At 36.5% G+C, this 21,946-nt stretch overlaps 1 protein-coding gene and 1 pseudogene across 3 annotated transcripts in view; one reads left to right on the forward strand and one right to left on the reverse strand.

Annotated features, from left to right (window-relative positions):
• GSK3B (glycogen synthase kinase 3 beta) overlaps positions 1-21,946 on the reverse strand; it is a 225,783-nt gene that overhangs the window by 171,919 nt on the left and 31,918 nt on the right. The window contains exon 1 of one of the 3 annotated variants that reach the window (XM_036018141.1): positions 4,979-4,984. The exons of the other annotated variants lie outside the window; for them this stretch is intronic. The gene's annotated coding sequence lies outside the window, so the exon portion shown is untranslated. Of the gene's footprint in view, positions 1-4,978; positions 4,985-21,946 lie in introns of those variants that run through there. 3 annotated transcript variants of the gene reach the window in all.
• On the forward strand, positions 792-21,211 carry LOC114490686 (annotated as a pseudogene).

The raw sequence follows: 21,946 nt of genomic DNA on the forward strand, positions 1-21,946 counted from the left end.
AGCCAACAACATAAATGACCTCCAGAAACTAACCTAGAAGTGACAGTTTTAAGTTTTCCTAAAATAAGAAATTTCCCAGATTCATATTTTTGCAGTGTAACAGACAATTCTTAATGGTATTCGTCTAATACATGTAACACAAGGCCTAATTAACTACTAATTTTCTACTTTTTAGCTTATATTTTTGACTATGAGTAATGTCACTACATTAATAGTTAATATATACATACTCCCCTCCCTCTCTTATCTGAAAACTCCCTACCACTGAGTTGAGCACCTGAATGTACTCATCCAAGTATTTCTTTATATACTTAGACTGAAAAATAAACAATAACAAACAAACTCTCTGCTTTCATGGACCTAGAACCTAGTGAGAAAAATATTATTTATATAAATAATCATCCACTTATGTAATAATTGAGATAAGAGTATATAAAAGAGAATTACAGGATGCAATAGAACCCAAAATAGAGGATCTGGAATTTGACCAGAGTTGGGACCTCCTGAGAAAATGATATTTCAGTTGAAATTTCAAAGCATGAAGGAAGTAGGAGACAATTGGGTGAAAAAAGATAATAGAGACATAAAAAAAAGAGGGCAAAGGAGTTTAACAAAATATGGGAATAAAAGAAGAGTAGACAGTCACAGAAGACTTGACCACATATTGCATGATCCTGTTTATATGAGATATTCAAAATAAGCAAATCTGTGGAGACAGAAGGTAAATTAGTGATTGCCTAGGGCTGAGGGGAGGGAGAAGTAGGTGGGGAGTAGATGGAGAGTGACCGCTAATGGGTAAGAGATTTCTATTGGGAATGATAACAATGCTCTATAAGTAAATTATAATGATAGCTGTACAACCCTTTAAATATACTAGAAATAACTGAATTGCACATTTTAGATGAGTGAGCTTTGTGGTATGTAAATTATATTTCAATAAAGCTGTTAAAAATAAAAATATGTCATCCCCAAAAAGATGAAGGAGGGGTGTGGTAAAAGCACTTGAAAAAAGAATGGAGAAGGAGCAATTGGTGAAGAGGCCAGGAGCTATATAGCATTACGCACGCAGCTTTGTATGCCATTTTAGCATCACTGGGTTTAACTGAATCACTTCTTGTCTGAAATCTCAGTACACACTTGCTACAACTCAAAAATAGTTATTTGAAGAACAATCCACCACCTCCCCCAGATTGAATTTTTGGCAAAATCAGATAAATAATTGGACTCCTTTCACTAAGAGATTATTTCAATAAAACTGAAGTCACTAAGAAGTGAATGACTTCTAATTAAGCAGATTATAAAATTAAAACATCTTCCTATGCTATATTTAGAGAAACAATGACCATCAGTGAACATAAAACACCTATGCTGTTTTAATTTAAAAAAATTTATATTCTAGGTTGAGAAAGTGAAGGGTATCAGTATCACCACAGGGACAAAGAAAAAGATAATTGTTTTTTAATGACCAAAAACTCACCATCACCAACCAATGAATGGAACAGCTTTTGCTATGAAGAGGGGAGTCAAGGAAAAAAATTAAAAATGTTGAAGCCACAAGCAGCATGGCCAGGCTCCTAACACTTTTAGGAGCAAATCTGAAGGAAAACAGTGAACAGATTCCTTGATACGGTAAAAAGTGAAACATGAAAATGCCATAGGTAGCTATGGAGGGGGGTGGCAAGGTAAGGGAGGGAGGTTCCAGGAAAAGTTTCCAGTTAATCCCCCCCCCACCCCCCACAAATCCACTATGCATCACCTGTGAACCACAGCAAAGGCAGAAATGCCACCATCTTCCATGTTAGTGTACTAAGTTGGAGGAAGAAAAAGAAGCCCACAAAAGTAGAATGTACACCTGGCAGGAAAAGTTACTTCCGAAAGTTTAGTGCTATAGAAGAACTTAATAAGAGCATGAAAAAAATTGTCACAAGAATCTAAAGATAAGGTCATAATACAACAGAAAGATAAAAAAGGAGAATTGCTTTGATCCTTGTATTGGTTTCCTGTGGCTGGAATAACAAATACCATGAACTGAGGCCAGAATTCTGAAATCAAGACGTTCGTAGGGCTCCCTCCACAGACTGTAGGAGAGAATCCATTCCTTGCCTCTTCTAACTTTGGTAGCTGTCCACATTACTTGACTTATGGACTTAGAGACACCATTATTCCAATCACATGACCTCCTCCTCTGTGTGTCTGTTCTCTTCTAAGGATGCCTGTCAGCTGGATTCAGATCTCACCCAGATAACCTAGAACAGCTGTCCCCAACCTTTTTTGGCACCAGGGACTGGTTTCAAGGAAGACAATTTTTTCAGACTTGGGGGGAGGGTGTTTTGGGATGATTCAAGTACATTACATTTATTGTGCACTTTATTTCTATTATTTTTACATTGTAATATACAATGAAATAATTATACAACTCATCATAATAAGGAGTCAGTGGTAACCCTGGGCTTGTTTTCCTGCAACTCGATGGTCCCTACTGGGGGTGATGGGAGACAGTGACACTCAAAATGTGTTGCTTACGTTCAGTTTACTCTAATCTCATTTTGTTGCTGTTACTGCAGAAAACCCTGCTTCATAAATATAGGATATTGGAAATGGAAGCAGGCTTTTCAGTGCTTTTGTAGCAATCTCAGAATATTCTGCCTTGACTTTAATCTAGAACATATGGAGATTTGAAGTTGTCTCAAACATACTTTTAAGTCCACCATCATTTGCGATCTCAAGCAGTTGATCCTCTTCTAGCACAGACAAAGTTGATTCACCTGGCTTATTCACAAATGGGTCACAGACCCATTCCGTCCTTCCCAGTTCAGGAGTCTTTTGTGGTTGGGAAGAAATGCTCAAAATCTTTTGAAAGCTGAGACAGGGGATCATGCACCAGCTGGGAGAAAGAAGGCCCTGGCTTAGTCTTTTTCAAAATCTCTGCTAATGTGTGAAACATGTCAAAAATCCCAATATTCACTTGTCATCCCATAATTCCAGTTCGGAATGCTGCCATTTTATCTGCCAACTTGAACACAGCTGTCGGTGACTCCTGAAGTGACAGATTGAGTTCATTGAGCATGCTGAGTATGTCACACAAGTAAGTTAGTTTTGCAACCCATTCTGTGTCACTGAAATGTGCTGCCAGTGGTGATTGTTTTTCTAAAAGAAATCTCTAGAGTGGCTATCGTAACTCAGAAACTCTGGCCAAGTATCTCCCTTTAGAAAGCCATCTCACCTCTGTATATAAAAGATGTGTGTGCTCTGCATCCATCTCCTCACAGAGCTGCATGAACAGACATGAGTTATGGGCATGTACTTAATGCAGTTGATAATTTTGATCACATCCTGCAAAATGTTGTTAAGTTCAGGCGACCTTTTTCAGTTAGCCAGCATTTCTCTATGGATGACACAAGTGCCTAGACTCACATTCAGAAGCCACCTCTTTGACCTGAGTAGTAAAACCAGAAAGTCATCCACTGATGGCAGCTGCTTTGTCCGAGCATATACTGACACAAAATGACCAATTCAGTTTTCCTGATATGTAATCATTCAAAAACTTAAATAGTTCTGCAGCTGTGGTGTTGGTTGGTAACAGAAGTGCACATAACATATCCACATGCACATCCTCCCGAAGAATATCACACAAAATCAAGCATTGTTGCTCTGTTGTCAGCATCAGTAGACTCGTCAACCTGAATTGCATACCATGGTGACACACTAATCCTCTCTGACAATTGTGCCTCAATACCCTCTGCTATTTCATCAATTTGTCTAGTTATGGTGCTAGCCAAAAGAGGAACATGTGCCACCTTTTGAACTGCAGGCTCTCCTAAAAGTTCACAGCAAATGTTCTTATTAGCAGCAGGCAGGATCAACTCTTCAGCAACAGTAAAGGGCTTGCTTCTAAACTTTAGCAATGCAATTAGCCACTAAAACTGATGCTCTCAGTGCAGACACATTTGATGAAACGGCGGCCTTCGATAACTGCCTCTGTTCTTTGTGTTCATGTTTTTTTCTCTTGAAAAACTTTCAAGACTTGTCTTTTAATGCAGGGTTCTTGGTTTCCATGTGGCGAAGCAGTTTTGGTGGTTTCACGGCTTCACTGGATAGCCAGTCACCACATATTATACAAAGCAGGCTTGGAGAATATGAATCACCTGTTGCAATGAACCAGCAATTTAAGCAGGACTCTTGGTATTTTCTTTTAAATGCGGCTTTTTGTTGGCAGTCTTAAAGAGTCTCCTGCTGTCTCACTGGGTCTTTCCCTCTTTTCAAAGAAGCTCTCCAGCAATATTTGGTTTTTACTCCTTTTGGCTAGGGTTAGCATGTGGGCTGGCTTATCAAAACTGTGACTGAAACAAGTGTGAAGTGCAAGAAAGAGGCATGGATGGAGGTGGTAAATAAAATAATGGGTGGGCCACACATGGACTAAAATAAGTGTCAGAACCTGACTTCAAAGCCTGCCACCCAGATGCAGCTGTGCAATTGAAGTAAATCAACTCACTTGCCACTGTAAAGCCTGCCACTAGATGCAGGTTTACTTGCTGCTCACTGATAGGGTTTTCATATGAGTCTGCAAGTGATTGATTTATTATAGTCTCTGTGAAGTCGTACCTCTCTGCTAATGATAATCTGTATTTGCAGCCACTCCCTAGGGCTGGCATCACAGCCTGAGCTTCACCTCAGACAGATAATCAGGCAGTAAAACTCTCCTAAGGAGCACACAACCTAGATCCCTCAAATGTGCAGTTAACAGTAGGGTTCATGCTCTTATGAAAATCTAATGCTGCAGCTGATCTGACAGCAGGCAGAGCTCAGGTGATAATACAAGGGATGGGGAGTGGCTGTAAATACAAATGAAGCTTTGTTTGCTCACCTGTCACTCACTTCATGTGAGTCCCAGTTCCTAACAGTACCTGTCCATGGCCCAGGGGTTGGGAGCCACTGATCTAGAATTATCTCATTTCAAGATCCTTAATTTAACTGCAACCTGCAAAAAGCCTTCTTCTAAATAAGGTAATACTCACAGGTAGCTGGAATTTTACATGGATATCTTATGGGGGCCAATTTTTGGCCTACAACAATTCACTATTTGTTTCTTAGCTTAGCAAAACAACCATATATCTAAAAGAAAAGCTAGAAACAGCAAAGTACAGAAGAGACTTGGTGAAAAATTAATGCACAGAAGAAAGGAAATCACAGTAATTCAGAAAGAATCAATAAAGACCATTTGACATAGAATCAATCAGGTTTCTTATTTCATTTTAATAATTAACTATAGAGAAAATAATACACAGAGAACAAAGATGATTTGACATAAGGAAAATTATTGTTCCAAGAGTGGATTCCAATACATGAATAGAAAAAGTATTCAAAGATACAAATTTCCCTGAGTGAACTATATCTGCAGGACAAAATGGTACAGTGTATACATACCAGAAAGAACTGACTCAGAATGATCATCAAAATATCCTGGTTAAACTAAAGAATAAAAAAGACTATCAGGCATATACAAACAAACAAACAAAAAATCAGTCACTTAAGAGGAAGAAGGTGGGTGTGGGGGGTATGGAGTTGGAGGATGGCAAAGGACATTTGTGGAAAAGCCCATAGACTAGTTATGAAAAGAAAAAAAAAAGACCACATTTTTTATATCACTGTTTGACTTTGACCTTGGGAAAGTCAAGGAACCTCCTTTCTGTATCTCAGCTTCCCTATTTATAAACTGAAAGAATTGAGTAAATGTACTTTTAAATCCCTTTGACAGCCTGATAAAGAAAATAAATTTCAAACACTAGGTTTTGTAGCCTAAGTCTCACCTTCCAATTTTTATTCAGTTACAACCTGGAAAAGAAATTACTCATAATTCTTCCCATTCCCAAATATACCTCACCATATTTTACCTAGCAAACTAGCAAATGTTAAAAAATAAAAAGTAAATACTCACAGTTAACAAGGATACAATAAAGCTAAGCATCCTCAAACTTGATGCAGCTCCTGCCAACTGAGTTCTAAGAAGGTTTTATCAGTTCAGACTTTTACTCTCAGTGTTTGAGGATTAATACCCTTTCTTTTTTAAAACCGATTTCAGAGAGAGGGAAAGAAAGACAGAAACATAAATTTGTTATGTCACTTATTTAAACATTCATTGGTTTTTTATTGTATGTGCCCTGTCCAGGGATCAACCTGCATACTGGGAGGACATTCCAACCAAACCACCCATCCAGGGGCAAGGATTAACATCTTAAAAACTGTTAAAAGCCTTAAAATTGTCCCCAAATACCAAACAAGGAATTTAGACAAAAAGGTCACTGAATAAAGAAGGAATATTTGTTAGAGGCAATAAGAAGGTATCTGTTGGAGCAAGAGCAATAAAAGATAAGGTGTGGGACAGAACTGAAGCTATAATCTCCAGTAGTAATTCCCAACATATGAGCCAGAGAGACCTTGTAAGGATTTGTTATTACACCTCCAAATCCACACACAAAACAATGTTGGATTAGAACAATAAATGTCATAGCAATAAACAAACAAATAAATTCTTAAAAGAGATCCTGTTTTAATTATAATTTTCCTTAAAAGCAGCAGCAACATCAACAAAAAATAAAGCCCTACCCTTTCACCCAGTATTTCCCTTTTTCAGGAATATGGTGAAAAAAAAATAATCAGAAACTGAGAGAAAATGATTGAGTTATGTATTCACTGAAGCACTACATAGCATCACTAAATTGTAACCACCCTAGATGTCCAGTAATGAAAGAATCATTAGGAAAATATGACATGTTCACAGTGAACAGAACATTAAACAGACATTAAAATTACATTTTCAGAGAATATTTATGGTTATAAGAAAATATTCATGATAGATTACATGAAAAAGCAGGTTACAAACTGCTATACAAGGTCTGTTCAGAAGATATCCAGCCATGTAATATGAAAAGGAGACATTTAATGAACAGGATACAAGATGCAAGAAACATTGTACACAGGACTATAACCGCCTCAGTTCCCTTCAAAGTAGGCACCTTGGAACCTCACAATCGCCATCAGCTGCCCTGTCATATTTTCCTGAATCTCAATGACAGTCTGATCTTTCCCTTTCAAAGGTGATTTTAGTTTTGGGGAAAAGCCAGAAGTCTCAGGGCTCCAAATCTGGGCTGTAGTGGGGCTGAGTCACCTGGGTGATCTGATGTTTTGCCAAAAAACTCTGCACAAGATAGGATGCACGAGTGGGCACACTGTCATGATGAAGCTGCCAATCCCCAGTTGCCCATAGTTGCCACTTTCTGAATCATCTGAATAATTTCCACAGTGGAATGTTCAAGCTTAATGCAAAATTTGATGCTGGTTCATTGCTCTACTCTCTGTCATTTTGAATGCAACAGCCACACAGTACATCTACCACCCCCACTGACTAGTACAATTAAGTCATCATCACTATTCATGCATGTGCATTCCAGTCCACTCTCCTAGGCTGCCAGGTTACATCAATGTGGCACGAAGCATTCTTGTTAAATTAACAATGGCTGCACTTCTTCCAGACAGACCTTGTATACTAACTATATGATCCCAATTTTGAAAAAATGGTATACAAACACATCATAGAGCAAACAAGAATTTTCTCTGGACAGTGAGAATAGAGGTGAATTTTTATTTTCTTCTTTGTACGTTCCAAATTTTCTACAGTTGAGCATGTAAATGTTTTGAAAGACAAATTTTCTTAACATTCTAAAAAGATCTTTCCACAGAGGTATCATTGTTATAATCAAACATTTCTTCACTGTATTCTTAGAATATCAAGTTGTTGAGGGAACTATTTAAAGTAAAAATGAGCAAATGTCTACTTCTTAATGATTTACCTTTGTTTCTAAAATTATTATCAGCAATACAAAGAGATGGATTGAGTGCCTCAATTATAGACAAGTTTATTCTTCAATTAAGCATGCATTCAATAAGGGATAGGGGCTGAAGTGGGAGGAAATAAGGAAAAGTAGTATTTATTAAACACTTTACAAATACAGTGTTAGATATATCATATTTCACGTACTCCTACCAATTCCACAATAGTTATCATCCTTTGTTTCACAGAATATTTAACTCTAAGTCTATACTTCTCCACTAACTTCTTAAGCAAACTTCTCATTAAATAATTGAATAGTAACTATTAAGTACAGTATCCACAAGGCGATAAGACATGTCTGCATTTTTCAAAAATTTTCATAGACTAAGAGCTCAAAATTTCTTGGGGGAAGAAAGGAAGGAAAAAAGGAAGGAAAGGAGGGAGTGAGGTAAGAAAGGAGGGAGGAAGGGAGGGAGGAAGGAAGGAAAGAAGGAAGGAAGGAGGAAGGGACAAAATAAACTCAAATACCGTCTCTTCTATGACCGTTCCTGACCATTCAAAACTACAATGATTATTCCTCCTTCTGGAGGAGTCACACTGACTGTCTCTACTTGTGCTGTCCAATAGAACAGTCACTATTACATGAGGCTAACTTAACACTTGAAAATGGTTAATCTGAATTGAGATATGCTGCAATACATAACAGATTTTTGAACACAGTATAAAAATGGCATAATGATAATGTCAGGTTTCTTATTTCATTTTAATAATCATAATTCAGACTTGAGCATGCTCCATTGAAAAAGAACATTAAAAAGGCATGACAGTCTCTTCAAAAAAAGATACATTAGATCAACTGGACATCTACATGCAAAAAAATATAGAAACTGAGCTTATATCTTTTGCAAAAATTACCTCAAAATGAATCAGAGACCTAAAGTAAAATGCAAAACGATAAAACTTCTAAAAATTAACAGGAGAAAATTTAGGTGAATTGAGTTTGGTAATGAATTTTTTAGGTACAACACCAAATCACAATCCATGGAAGAAAAATTGATTAAGTTGGAATTTGTTAAAATTTAAAACTTTTGCTCTGCAAAAAGACACTGATAGGAGAATGAAAAGACAAGCCACACACTGGGAGAAAATATTTGCAAAACATGTTACCTCATACATGACTTGTATCCAAAATATACAAAGTACTCTTGAAACTCAACAATAAGAAAACAAACAACCTCACTTAAAATAGGCAAAAGACTTGGACAACTCACCAAAGAATATATACAGATGGCAAATAAGCATATGAAACGATGCTCAACATCATACGTCATTAGGCTAACTGCTAATTAAAACAATGACATACCACTCTAAAGCTACTAGGATGGCTAAAATCCAAAACAATGACAACACTAAAGGTTGGTGAGGATGTGCAACAACAGGAACTCTCACTAAATTGCTGGTGGGAATGCAAAATTGTGCAGCCACTTTGAATGACAATTTGGCAGTTTCCTATAAAACTGAACACACTCTAACCATACAATCCAGCAATTGCACTCATGGATATTTACCCAAATGAGTTAAAAACATGTCCAGTCAAAAACGTGCACACAAATGTTTATAGTAGCTTCACTGATAGCTGCCAAAATGTGAAAGCAACCCAGATGTCCTGCAATAGGTGAAAGGATAAAACAAGCCTTGGTATATTCATACAATGGAATAATATTCAGCAATACAAAACAAATGAACTATCAAGCCACAAAAAGACATGGTAAAACCCTATATGCATATTGGTATGTCAAAGAAGGAAGTCTAGAAAAAGGCTTTACAAACTGTATAATTGCAATTAGAGGACACTCTGGAAAAAATAAAAATATATAGACAGATATGTAGTAAAAATACTAATGGTTGCCAGGGATAGGAGGGGGGTAAGAATGAATAGGTGGGGCATAGAGAAGTTTTAGGGCAGTAAAGCTACTCTGTATGATATTATAATGATGGATACATAACATTATGCATTTGTCAAAAGCCACAGGATTCTCCAACACAAAGAGTGGGCTTTAATACCAATTATGCATAATAAACAAGAGATTTTGATTAATAGCAATGTATCATCATTGATTCATAAATTGTACCACACAATGCAAGAGGGACCGTGTGAAAATTCTCTGTACTTTCTGTTCAATTTTTCTGTCATCCATAGAACTACTCTAAGAAATAAATGTATTCAGTTAATAGAAAACAAAGGCATTATATATAGCACAATTGTTCTAAGCCAACTGAGTGTGATCACTTGGAAAGTTTATTCATTATTAAAAATATATGGGAACAGAATGGTTCAAGTTTTTATCTTGCTTTTCTTTTGTTATCTTATTATACATGTCTGGTACCTATCCCAAATCTAAAAAATAAAAACCTCTGGAAGTAGGACCCTAACATGTATATGTTTATAAAAGTTCCCAAGTGACTCTACTATCAACATGAAGCAAAAAAGCAGGAATCGTGAGTTAAACAGACTGATCTGATTGCTGCTCTGTATTAAACTAGCACATATACAGCATAACTTCTTTGCACCCACTTTCCTCAAATGTAAAATGAGAGGGTTAAACTTGACAGATAAGAGCATGAACCACATGAGCAATTATAAAGAACATATGGACAACAACAAGGGGGGGGATGGAAATGCGGGAGGGAGGTGGGGAGGGCTGGGGTGGTGACCGGGGATGGGGGAAAAGACAGAAAACTGTACTTGAAAAACAGTAAGAAAACTGTAATAAAAAAATAAAAAATAAATCCTGCTTAAAAAAAAAAAAAAAAAAGAGAGAGAGAGAGCATGAACCAAATACTAAGGTCACTTTCAACTCAAAATGTCTTTCTCAACTATACAAATGTAAGTTTGAACTGAAATAAATTCTAAACCACAAACTCCTTTTCTTATCTTAAACCTAATCAAGATAGACAAACAGAATTTTCATTGTTTTAACCAAGGTGATACAAATAACAGCTAAACTGTCTCACCTGATCAAATAAATGAATGCTTTATCACAATTCTATCCCAAGAACAAGAGCATTCAGTCTTCTGCAACTGTTTGAAATATCCAAAAAGATCATGAAGTAAATTAAGAAAATGAGTTAATTCTAAGAAATCAGATACACTCAAGAAGGCAATCAAATAGATAAGCTCCCATTATCTCTTACTGGTAGCTAATTTCCCATTATTTCCTAACATTCACGTGAGCAAAGACCAGCATGTGCTAAATCTAATGCCCATCTGGTTCAATTTCCATGTCTTGAAATTGGTATAAAGATCATGCTGAGTGTCAAAAATCTCATCCTAAAAAACTAAAACTTATCATATATCCTCAGTGCCTAATACACAAAAGAGCACCCATATACCATATAACATTGTATATAACAGATAATCAAGTATTTTTCAATGTATAGTTATCAGAGTTACTAAACATTATCTATATGTCAAGAAGTATGCTAAACAGATTAGAATAGTGAATAAAACCAAGTCCCTATGCTTATGAATTTACACTCAAGTAGGGAAGACAAGCTAATATATGCCACATGGTAATGATGCAATTTTAAAAAATTAAGCAAGGTAAAGGGATAGAGTATTTATTGACTGGGAGGAGCCACAACAGAGCCCTCTGAAATAATGAAAATGTCCTATACTTAGCTTGATTTTAGTGGTAGTATACTCACTGAGTTGTACACTTAGGCTTTATGCAATCTGTTGTATATAAATTATATTTCTAAAAGTTATTTTAAATTTGCTAGAAGACCAACCCCTGCACCCTATGTTCCCTTGCAGTATTATATACAGTAGCCAACATATGGAAGCAACCCAAGCAACTATCAACAGAAAAGTGGATAATAAAGCTGTGGTACATATATACAAGGGAATATTACTCAGTCTTAAAAAAGAATGCAATCTTACCATTTGTGACAGCATGGATGAACCACAAATGGTAAGAGTATTATGCTCAGTTTAAGACAAATACCATATGATTTCACTTATATGTGGAAACTAAAGAATGATATAAATGAACAAACAAAACTGAAACAGACTCATAGACAGAGAAAGTGGACTGACTGGTGGTTGCAGAGGGAAGGGGTTTGGGGGACTGGGTGAAAGAGGTGAAGGGATTAAGAAATACAAGTTGGCAGTTATAAAACAGTCACAGGGATGCAGAGTACAGCATAGGGAATATAATTAATAATATAGTAATTATATCACTACTAATAATGAATAATACTGTAATAACACTACTACTAATAATAAGTAATAATATTGTGATAATATTGTTGGTGCCAGATAGGTACTGGAAACATCAGAGGGAACATTTGTAAAGTATATGATTATCGAACCACTATGTTCACACCTGAAAGCAATACGAAAAGACAATGAGAGTAAACAGTAATTGAAAAATTTTGAATAAACAAAAGCAATAAGAATTAAAAATAAATAAATAAAAGACCAACCCCACCCAATGATAATTTCCTCTTGATTACCACAATTATTAATATACTTCCAGGTTTAGGGACTAAATCCTCAAAGATAAATAAAATTACACTTTCTGCAATCACATACATGATTTTAAGTTTCATTATATATATCTAACTTTACAATTGTAGTATGTTTACCTCTATTACCCCACAGTTCTACTTTTCAAGCTAATCATTTAGTAAGTACCTACTGCATATACACAAGGTGAAAGAAAAACAAAGTCTTGCCTCTAATGGCAGTAAAAAATAAAATCAGAATGGTTCTAAAAAGGAGTTGTATAACTAATTATGCATGATAAATATATAAATATAAAATGGAATATATGTCTTTAAAAACAAAAAACTATATTTAAGCATTCAGTGTTTCCTTTCTCCAATGACCCAAAATCCCAGAGTTTCTGTTTTAGGAATGAATGAAATGAATGCACGAACTGTGCACTCTAAAACATTTCATGATCTATTAAGAGAAAAGTCCAGCATAGTGACCAAAAGCCCATCATCCCATCACACCCCTCCCTGCAAGAAGAAACACCCTACAGAAAAGAATCAGAAAAAATATGCAAGCCAGAAGAGCAGTCTCAGTGGAGTGGAGTGCTAAGCGTTACTGTAGCTAAATTAAACTACAGACTACAATCTTTGTAAGGAGGAAGAAATTAGTAGGCCAAACACTGAAAATGTCTAATAGGATTTAGATACTCTAGGCCAGGGGTGTCAAACTCATTTTCACCGGGGGACACTTCAGCCTCAAGGTTGCCTTCAAAGAGCCAAATGTAATTTTAGGACTGTATAAATGTAACTACTCCTTAACAGTTAAGCTGCCGCTGGGTAGAAAGAAGATGCAGGGCTGGATAAAACAAGGTGGAGTGCCAGATTTGGCCCATGGGCCTTGTGTTTGCTACCTATGCTCTAGGCAGAAAGAAAATAAACAGATGCACAGTGCAGAAAGAAAATAAACAGATGCACAGTGGTTAAAAACAAATGACAGCCCAGAACAGGTAAAGCCACAGGGACAGCAAGACAATTAATTGGTGGTTGCCAGGGGCTTCAGGGAGGGGAAAATGAGGAGTGTCAGCTGATGTGTTTAGAATTTTTTCTTTTAAGGTGATGAAAACACTTTGGAACTTGATAAACATTTGGCTGCACACTGTGAATGTAAACATGCTACTGAATTGTACAGTTTAAAGTGGTTCATTTTTTGTTAAGTCAATTTCATCTCAATTTTTAAACACACTAACCTCATATAAAAAAGTGAATAAAGGCTCTCTCAGATCATGGCACAAACCCTAACTTCCTGCCCTCCAAGTACTGCCCTGGGTTAAATTACAAGTTATCTATCCATTAATTGTGATACTAAGCCTGCAATATTCATGAGTCTCACCAGGTTACATTAATTTCTTGCCCTAAAAATAGCTAGTCTATAATTCCTACCCTCCTATTCTCTCTCTCTCTCTCACCCTCTCTCTCTTCTTCTCTCCCCCCCCACAAACAAAATACCCCATACTAATTCTAGGTCATTTTCTACACCTCTCTCATTTTTAAATATTTTTTTAGTATTCAATCCAAAAATAAAGGGATGACAGAACCACCTCAAGAAATACCATGTTTTCAAAAACCTCTAAGAAAAACCTTCCCTAAATAGTTGTAACAATCAATCAATCTACCTCAGAAAATAAATCTTCTTGCTTATACAGGGTGGAGCAAAGGTAGGTTTACAGTTGTTCATATGGAAAATAATACAATAATTAATAATACAAGAATAAACTGTTTCACATATTCACAAATGTAAACCTATTTTTGCCCCACCCTGTAATGCTGCAAATTTTCACTACCCTCCCAGACACATAAAATCTACAGTGTGACTATTTTAATTTATTTGCTTATCAAATATAGTAACACTTCTCTAATCAAAAAGACCTCTAGAAACAGCAAGCTTAAAAATCAAAACCCTGGAGACAGACAGAAAATTATTATTAACAGCTAACATGTATTGGAATCTACCTACTCTGTGCCAAGCTGGGTTTTTCACGCATTACATCATTTAACCTCCATAATGACCCTGGGAGGTATTATTATAATCATTTTAAAGATGAAGAAAGCCAAGTTCTAAAAGTAAGTAATTTATTCAGGTTCAGAGTTAGTAATTGTTGGAATTGAGATTCTAAAGCAATTTGACTTATACAGAACTCTGCATTACTTAAGTGAAACAGTAGCAGAAAACTATATATATCACAGACTAAACTTTATGGAAGTAATCCCCCAGATCTTCCTTACAATCTACAGTACCGATTGAAATTATCAATATCATTCACAGCACAAATCTAACAATGTTGGTATGGATTTCCCCATTCACAGTTACTCGGGTGTGGCACATTTGTAGGAACAGATAATAATACTGCTAGGACCAACCACACTAAAAAGTTGGGGGGAATAAGAGGGAAGACACATGCACATACAAGGAAAAGATGAAAATGATTATTAAAAAGCTACTACATAATCTTATTAAATAACCTTCAGCTGTTATATTGTAGAATGCAGCTGTTTCTATGTCCTTCAGTAGAATACAGTAACATTCATGACAATGGAAATGCAGCAGGTCCTCCAATGACGTCATTTTTGTTATAACATTAATGAGATGCCATAGGAACTTAAAAGTTGTTTATATCAATTGTCCTAGGGTAAAATCGGTTTCCTTATACATAATTTTGCTTAAAACAGTAGAACCTATCAACATTAAGTGAGAACTTACTGTATCATAAAATGGAACCAAAAGTCATATTCAGCATTATCTAAAATATAGATTTTAGGATAATTCTTACAAAAAGTTTGAAATCATTTTTCTAGAAAGTTCAAAATGATAGTATTTCCCGATCTCTCGGTTATTTCCCCATCTCTTATTTCAATCTCTTGTTCTCTCCTCTCTTTTTCCTTAGAACATAAACATTCTCAAATCCCTATGTTTTTGTCCACTTCTACCTTGTATTCCCTCAACAGGTAAGCTTCTCAAAGAGTAGACAACACTCATTATCTTGCACTTTCTCATCTCTATCCTCTCTGCTATAGCTTCTGTCTTCAGCTTCCCAGTTGAGCTGTTCTTGCTAAAATCATCAATGTCTCCCTATTCCTAAATTTAATAAAGAATTTTCAGGTCTTACTTGTCCTTTTAAGCAGGAAAGAGACCATTTCAGGTCTCTTTCTTCCCTTCCTTCCTCCTCTTTTCAACTCTGGTCAGTTGCCTTCTACACTGCCACTCTTCCGTTTTTCCTCTTCTTACTACTTTTTACAGTGCTCATTTTCCTCTGCCTGTCCCCTCAAATGTTGGAGGATCCCTGGCCGCCTTCTCTTCTGTTAAGAATTCTCAAAACATGACATTAACCTCTATTCGACCATACTATATACTACCCCTCTAACTCTCTAGTCCACGTAACTACCCCCAGCAGCTTTCCAATGCCTTCCAGACATCTCCACGGGCATATTTCCAGGCCCCTCAACCTCAACATGGCCACAGATGAACTGATCTTGGAAAGCCAAAAAACAGAGCCTTGGAAAATGTAGATGTACAGGAAGTTTTATTTTGTTAGGAGTAGGGAAAATTCCCTATTTTAGAAAAAATCATTATCCACTCAGTCTTTCTAGCCAAACAGTTAGGGTCATTCCTAACTCCTTCCTTCACTTGACCCAAACGGCCAAATAAAACCATGAAATACCAAAAGAAGATCGTAAAACCTTAACCTTTTCAAATCCCCTCTCTTCTCTTTACTCTCCCATCACTTCTCAATAATAGCTTGTTTAGGCTTTCCCACAATATTTGTAATTGTTTGTGGCTATAATACTTATCACACAGTATGTATATTTCTCCATTAACCTGCAAACTTAGTGTCAGGAAACCGTGTCTTGTTCTTTTTATCCAATGTACCTAGGAACACATAAAAAGTAATAAACATAAGTCTGGTGAGTGAGTGATTCCAAGAAGCTAAGTAAAACGTCAAAAAATGTACAATTTACTAACAGTAGAATAGGAATGTATGTGTAGTTTAACTTGTCAGCATTTTTTCAATACTGAAGTGCCATCATAGTACACGAATAATAGCATATCAGTAGCATACTGCATATTCAAAGTAACAAAATATTCTTTTCTTACTTATGTTTCTATGTACATTTTAAATTTTCTACAATGATCACTTTCATAACTGGTGAGGAACAAGATTTTTAGAACAAAATGCCACAATCAACATGAATGAAAATTCTTTTGTTTTTCAGGAAAATATGTTGTGAAATTGGAAGGTGGGGTGGATGCATAAGGAATCTAAGAGAATATACAAAAAAAAGGGATCTTGCCTTTAATAAACAGGTAAGCTCCCTCAGTAACTGTATTTAGGGGTGCAGCTTCATCCCTGTCAGTCAATGATTTACATGAAAATAGATCTTTCAACAAAAAACACTGGCTAATAATGAGGGGGAGATATTTGAAAATCAATACTCAAATTCATTTTTCAGATTTAAATTGTCATGAAAATATAAGAGGAAAATATAAATGAATATTTCTATCAACAATTCTCAAAGTATAATCTGAACCTCTAAACCCTTCCAAGAGGGCCATGAGGCCAAAATTATTTTCATAACAATAATAAGATGACATTTGCTTTTCCAGTCCCATTCTCTGAAATCCAAAATAGAGTTTTCCAAAAGCAAATATGTCCTGTATAAATATCGCAAGAGTATAGCCCTGGCTGGTAGTGTTGGTATTGCTGGCCCAACAACCAAAGAGTTGCAGGTTCAATTCCCAGTCAGGGCACATGCATGGGTTGCGGGGCAGGTCCCCATTGAGGGGCCTGCAAGAGGTAACCACACACTGATGTATCTCTTCCTCTTTTTCTCCTTCCCTCCCCTCTAAAAGTAAATAAATAAAATCTTTAAAAATATATCGCAAGAGTTTAAATGCAAAGGTAGATATGAGAATCCAGCTGTCTTCTATTAAGCCAAAGATATCTGCAAAAATGTAAAAATTCTCAATAATCTTTTTATTTGGGAAAATATGACTTTTTCATTGAAAATGTTCATATTAATATGTAAGTGACTTTTTATTATAAAGGACGTATTGCTTATTAATAAATTGATAAACATTTATAAATTTCTGTTTTAATTTCTAATATGGCAAATGTCTACAGATGTAACCCACAGGAAAAAGATATCTTTGGGGTTCTCAATAGTTATTAAGACTATAAAGAGGTCCTGAGATCAAAAGTTCAAGGACTGCCGATTTATATAGTTTAAGGAGGGGCAAAGCTTCTCTAAGCATTACCCCAAAGCAAGAAGACCAACCAACAAATATGCTAACAGAAGTATTTTAAACTTCTGTACATCCAAAAATAAACACAAGCAAAATACAAGAAAAACTGACAGGACTGGGGGAAAATACAAAATACAACAATGGGTTCACAATATTTACATATGAAGAAGTCTTTCACATCACTAAGGAAAAGACAAATACCCTCCAGTAAGAATGGAGACAAAAACCAATGGGAAAACAGTATAATACACAAAGACCAATATACATGTAGAAAAAATAACCCTCAAAATTATCAGTAATCACAGCAATGAAAATTAAAACAGATTAAATCAGCAATGTATTTCAAAATTATGCCAAATTCAGTAAGAATGCAGGGCAACAAGCATCCATATAAATTACTGTCAGGAACATAAATACTGGTAGTTACAAGCTATTGGAAGGCAATCCAGAAACATGGATCAGAAATCTTAAAAGTGTACCCGTTCCTCATCCTCCAATTCTATGCTAATGGGATAAAAACATACATAAAAGTCTGCTACAATATTCATTGAAGCATTATTTATAATTGCAAAAGAGAAACTAGAAACAATTTCCACTGAGGAGATGACTGAATATATTATAGTATCCCATAGTGTAGATTACTTATTATCAGATGATTTAAAATTTTGTATGGAAAAGTATCATTGATATATTAGGCTAGAAAAAAAGGTTGTTAAAATTTTAAATGTTCCATTCAGTAAAAGACAATACATCTATGTGCAAAGAACTATGATGTGCCAGGAATTTTAGGTATATGCCAAGCATTTTATATGCCTTATCACTTTTAATTTTCAAAACTCTATGATGTAGGATGCCCTCTCTAAACTTCCGTTCTCTCATCTGCAAAAGTGACATGAGTAATTTGCCCCAAAACTATGAAAACCTCAACTTACAAAACCATTAGATATTGGAGGTCAAAGATGATTCTAGGTCTCACACTTAAACTATATTTTGCTACATATCATCTGTACCCCAAAAGGTTAACAATGAGTCAATATGACCATCTCCCTTCCACAGCTACCCTTAATCTTCCTCTTTCTTTTTTCCCCCTTAATCTTATATTTCTTTCTATAATAAACACATTTTACTTTTTTATTTAAAAAGAACATTCTTATTTTTGAAATGCTCTAATTCAAAAGTCAAAGAGATTAAATTTGGGGAGAATGATTTCACAGCACAACTTTCTAATTCAGTACATCTTGTTATTTAACAATAGCTACAGGCCAATTAAAAACAAATAATATCAACTTCTTTTGGGAAGTTTTACAGAAAGTTTATGGACTTCAGCACCAACAAACCTGGTTGAAAAATGCAATGAAAAACAAATTAATTTAAAAAATTAAATAATAAAATAAAATAAATTAAAATCCACAATAAGCTGTGAACCTTAAGCAAACTATTTAACCTCTCTGAAATTCAACTTACTTGTAAAATACTGATAATAATTCCTATCTCATGGGATTGTTACAAAGACTATGTTAAAAAGATCCTGGCTGGTGTGGCTCAGCAGACTGAGCACCAGCCTGCAAACCACAGGGTCACTGGTTGGATTCCCAGTCAGGACACATGCCTGGGGTGCGGGCCAGGTCCTCTGGAGGGGGCATGAAAGAGGCAACCACACACTGATGTTTCTCTCCCTCTCTTTCTCCCACTCTTCCCCTCTGTCTAAAAATAAATAAATTAAAAATCTTTTTTTAAAAAAAGGACTATGTTAAAAAGAATAAAGCAGATAGCTTTTCCAGTTCCAGCCAAGATGGAGGCATAGACAGATATGTTTCACCTACTCACACAACCAAAAACTGGAAACAACCCATTTAAACACCAAAACTGCCAGAAAATCAAACTGTGTGGAAGTCCACTAACCAAGGAGTTTAAAAAGAAACATTCATCCAGACTGGTAGGAGGGGCTGAGATAGGCAGACAGGGCGGAAAGGAACCCCAAAAGGCAGCAGCTGGCAGACCAGGCAATCCCACTTTCACCTGTGGATAAACTAGGAGGAACAACTGGGGAGCTAGACACATCTTTCAACCCACGGTTCCAGCACGGGAAAAGAAAACCTCAAAACCTCTGGCTGTAAAAACCTGTGGGGGCTGTGATGGTGGGAGAAACTACCAGTCTCGAGAGCAGGGTGAGAGCCAAGTAAGCAGCACTGTTCCCTCCCTAACCCTTCCCTCACATTCAGCACCACAATGTAGCAAACTGGGTTGCCCCACCCTCACAAACACCTAAGGCTCTGCCCCTTACAATGTAACAGGTGCACCGAGACAAAGAAATGTGACTCAAATGAAAGAACAGATCAAAACTCCAGAAAAAGAACTAGGCAATGAGGAGACAGACAACCTATCAGATGCAGCATTCAAAATACTGGTAATCAGGATGCTCACAGGTATGACTGAGTATGGACACAAAATAAAAGAAGAAGTGAAGGCTATACAAAGTGAAATAAAGAAAAATATACAGGGAACCAATAGTGAAGGGAAGGAAACTGGGACACAAATCAACAATTTGGAACAAAAGGAAGAAATAAACATTCAACCAGAACAGAATAAAGAAACAAGATTTCAAAAAAAATGAGGAGATGCTTAGGAACCTCTGGGACAATTTTAAACATCCCAACATCCAAATCATAGGGGTGCCAGAAGGAGAAGAGGAAGAGCAAGAAATTGAAAGCTTATTTGAAAAAATATTGAAAGAAAACTTCCCCAATCTGGCAAAGGAAATAGACATACAACTATAGGAAACTCAGAGTCCCAAACAAGTTGGACCCAAAGAGGAACACACCAAGACACATCAAATTACCCAAGATTAAAGGTAAGGAGAGCATATTGCTTTTCCACCTGGCCACAACCATCAGGTAAGCCAAGGTGGACACTTACAAGTATATCCAGGAGCTATGGAAGAAGCAGCAGTCCAATGTGATGAGCTTCCTTCTCAGGGTGCACTGCTGGCAGTACCACCAGCTCTATGTGCTCCACAGGGCCCCCTATCCCACTAGGCCTGATAAAGCACATAGGCTGGGATACAAGGCAAAGCAAGGTTATGTCATATGTCAGATTTGTGTACCCAGTGGTGGCTGCAAATGCCCTGTTCCTAAGGGTGCAACCTATGGCAGGCCTGTCTATCCATCATGGTGTTAACCAGCTGAAGTTTGCCTGAAGTCTTCAATCTGTTGCTGAGGAGCAGGCTGGGCACCACTGTGGAGCTATGAGAGTACTAAATTTTTACTGGGTTGGTGAAGATCCCAAATACAAATCCTTTGAGGTTATCCTCACTGATCCATTCCATAAAGCTACCATAAGGAATCCTGACATCCAATGGATCACCAAACTGGTCCACAAGCACAGGGAGATGTGAGGGCTAACATGTGCAAGCCACAAGAGTCATGGCCTTGGAAAAGGGCCACAAGTTCCACCACACTATTGGTGGTTCTCGTCATGCAGCTTGGAGAAGGCACAATATTCTCCAGCTCCACTGTTACCGCTAATATGTGTCATGTTTGTAAAATTCTTACTTAATACCAAATTTAGGAGAGTAAAAAAAAAAAGCTAAGGAGAGAATCTTAAAAGCAGCAAGAGGAAAGGAGGCAGTTACCTACAAAGGAGTTATCAGCTGATTTCTCAAAAGAAATCTTGCAGGCAAGAAGGGGCTGGAAAGAAGTATTCCAAGTCATGAGAGGCAAAGACCTACATCCAAGAATACTCTATCCAGCAAAGCTATCATTTACAATGGAAGGGCAGATAAAGTGCTTCTCAGATAAGGTCAAGTTAAAGGCGTTCATCAAGACTAAGCCCTTATTATATGAAATGTTAAAGGTACTTACCTAAGAAAAAGAAGATAAAAAATACGAACAGTAAAATGACAACAAACTCACAACTATCAACAATGGAATCTAAAAAAACAGCACTAATGAACTAAGCAAACAACCAGAACAGGAAAACATTCACAGAGAGAGAGATCACATGGAGGGTTATCAGCAGGAAGTGGGGAGAATTGGGGAAGAAGTACAGGGAATAAGAAGCATAAGTGGTAGGTACAAAATACGCAGGGGGAGGTTAAGAACAGTATAGGAAATGGAGAAGCCCAAGAACTTGTATGTATGACCGACAGATATGAACTAAGGTGGGTTAATATGGTGGGAAGGAGGCACAGGGAGGAGGAGAATAAAAGGGAGGGAAAAAATGAGACAACTGTAATAGCATAATCAATAAAATATATTTAAAAAATTTTTAAAGCCAAAAATACCCAAGGAAATAAATTCTCCTGCCTTTTGGAAGATTCC

Source organism: Phyllostomus discolor, chromosome 2, assembly GCF_004126475.2.
Source record: "Phyllostomus discolor isolate MPI-MPIP mPhyDis1 chromosome 2, mPhyDis1.pri.v3, whole genome shotgun sequence".
In the NCBI taxonomy this organism is placed as follows: domain Eukaryota; kingdom Metazoa; phylum Chordata; class Mammalia; order Chiroptera; family Phyllostomidae; genus Phyllostomus; species Phyllostomus discolor.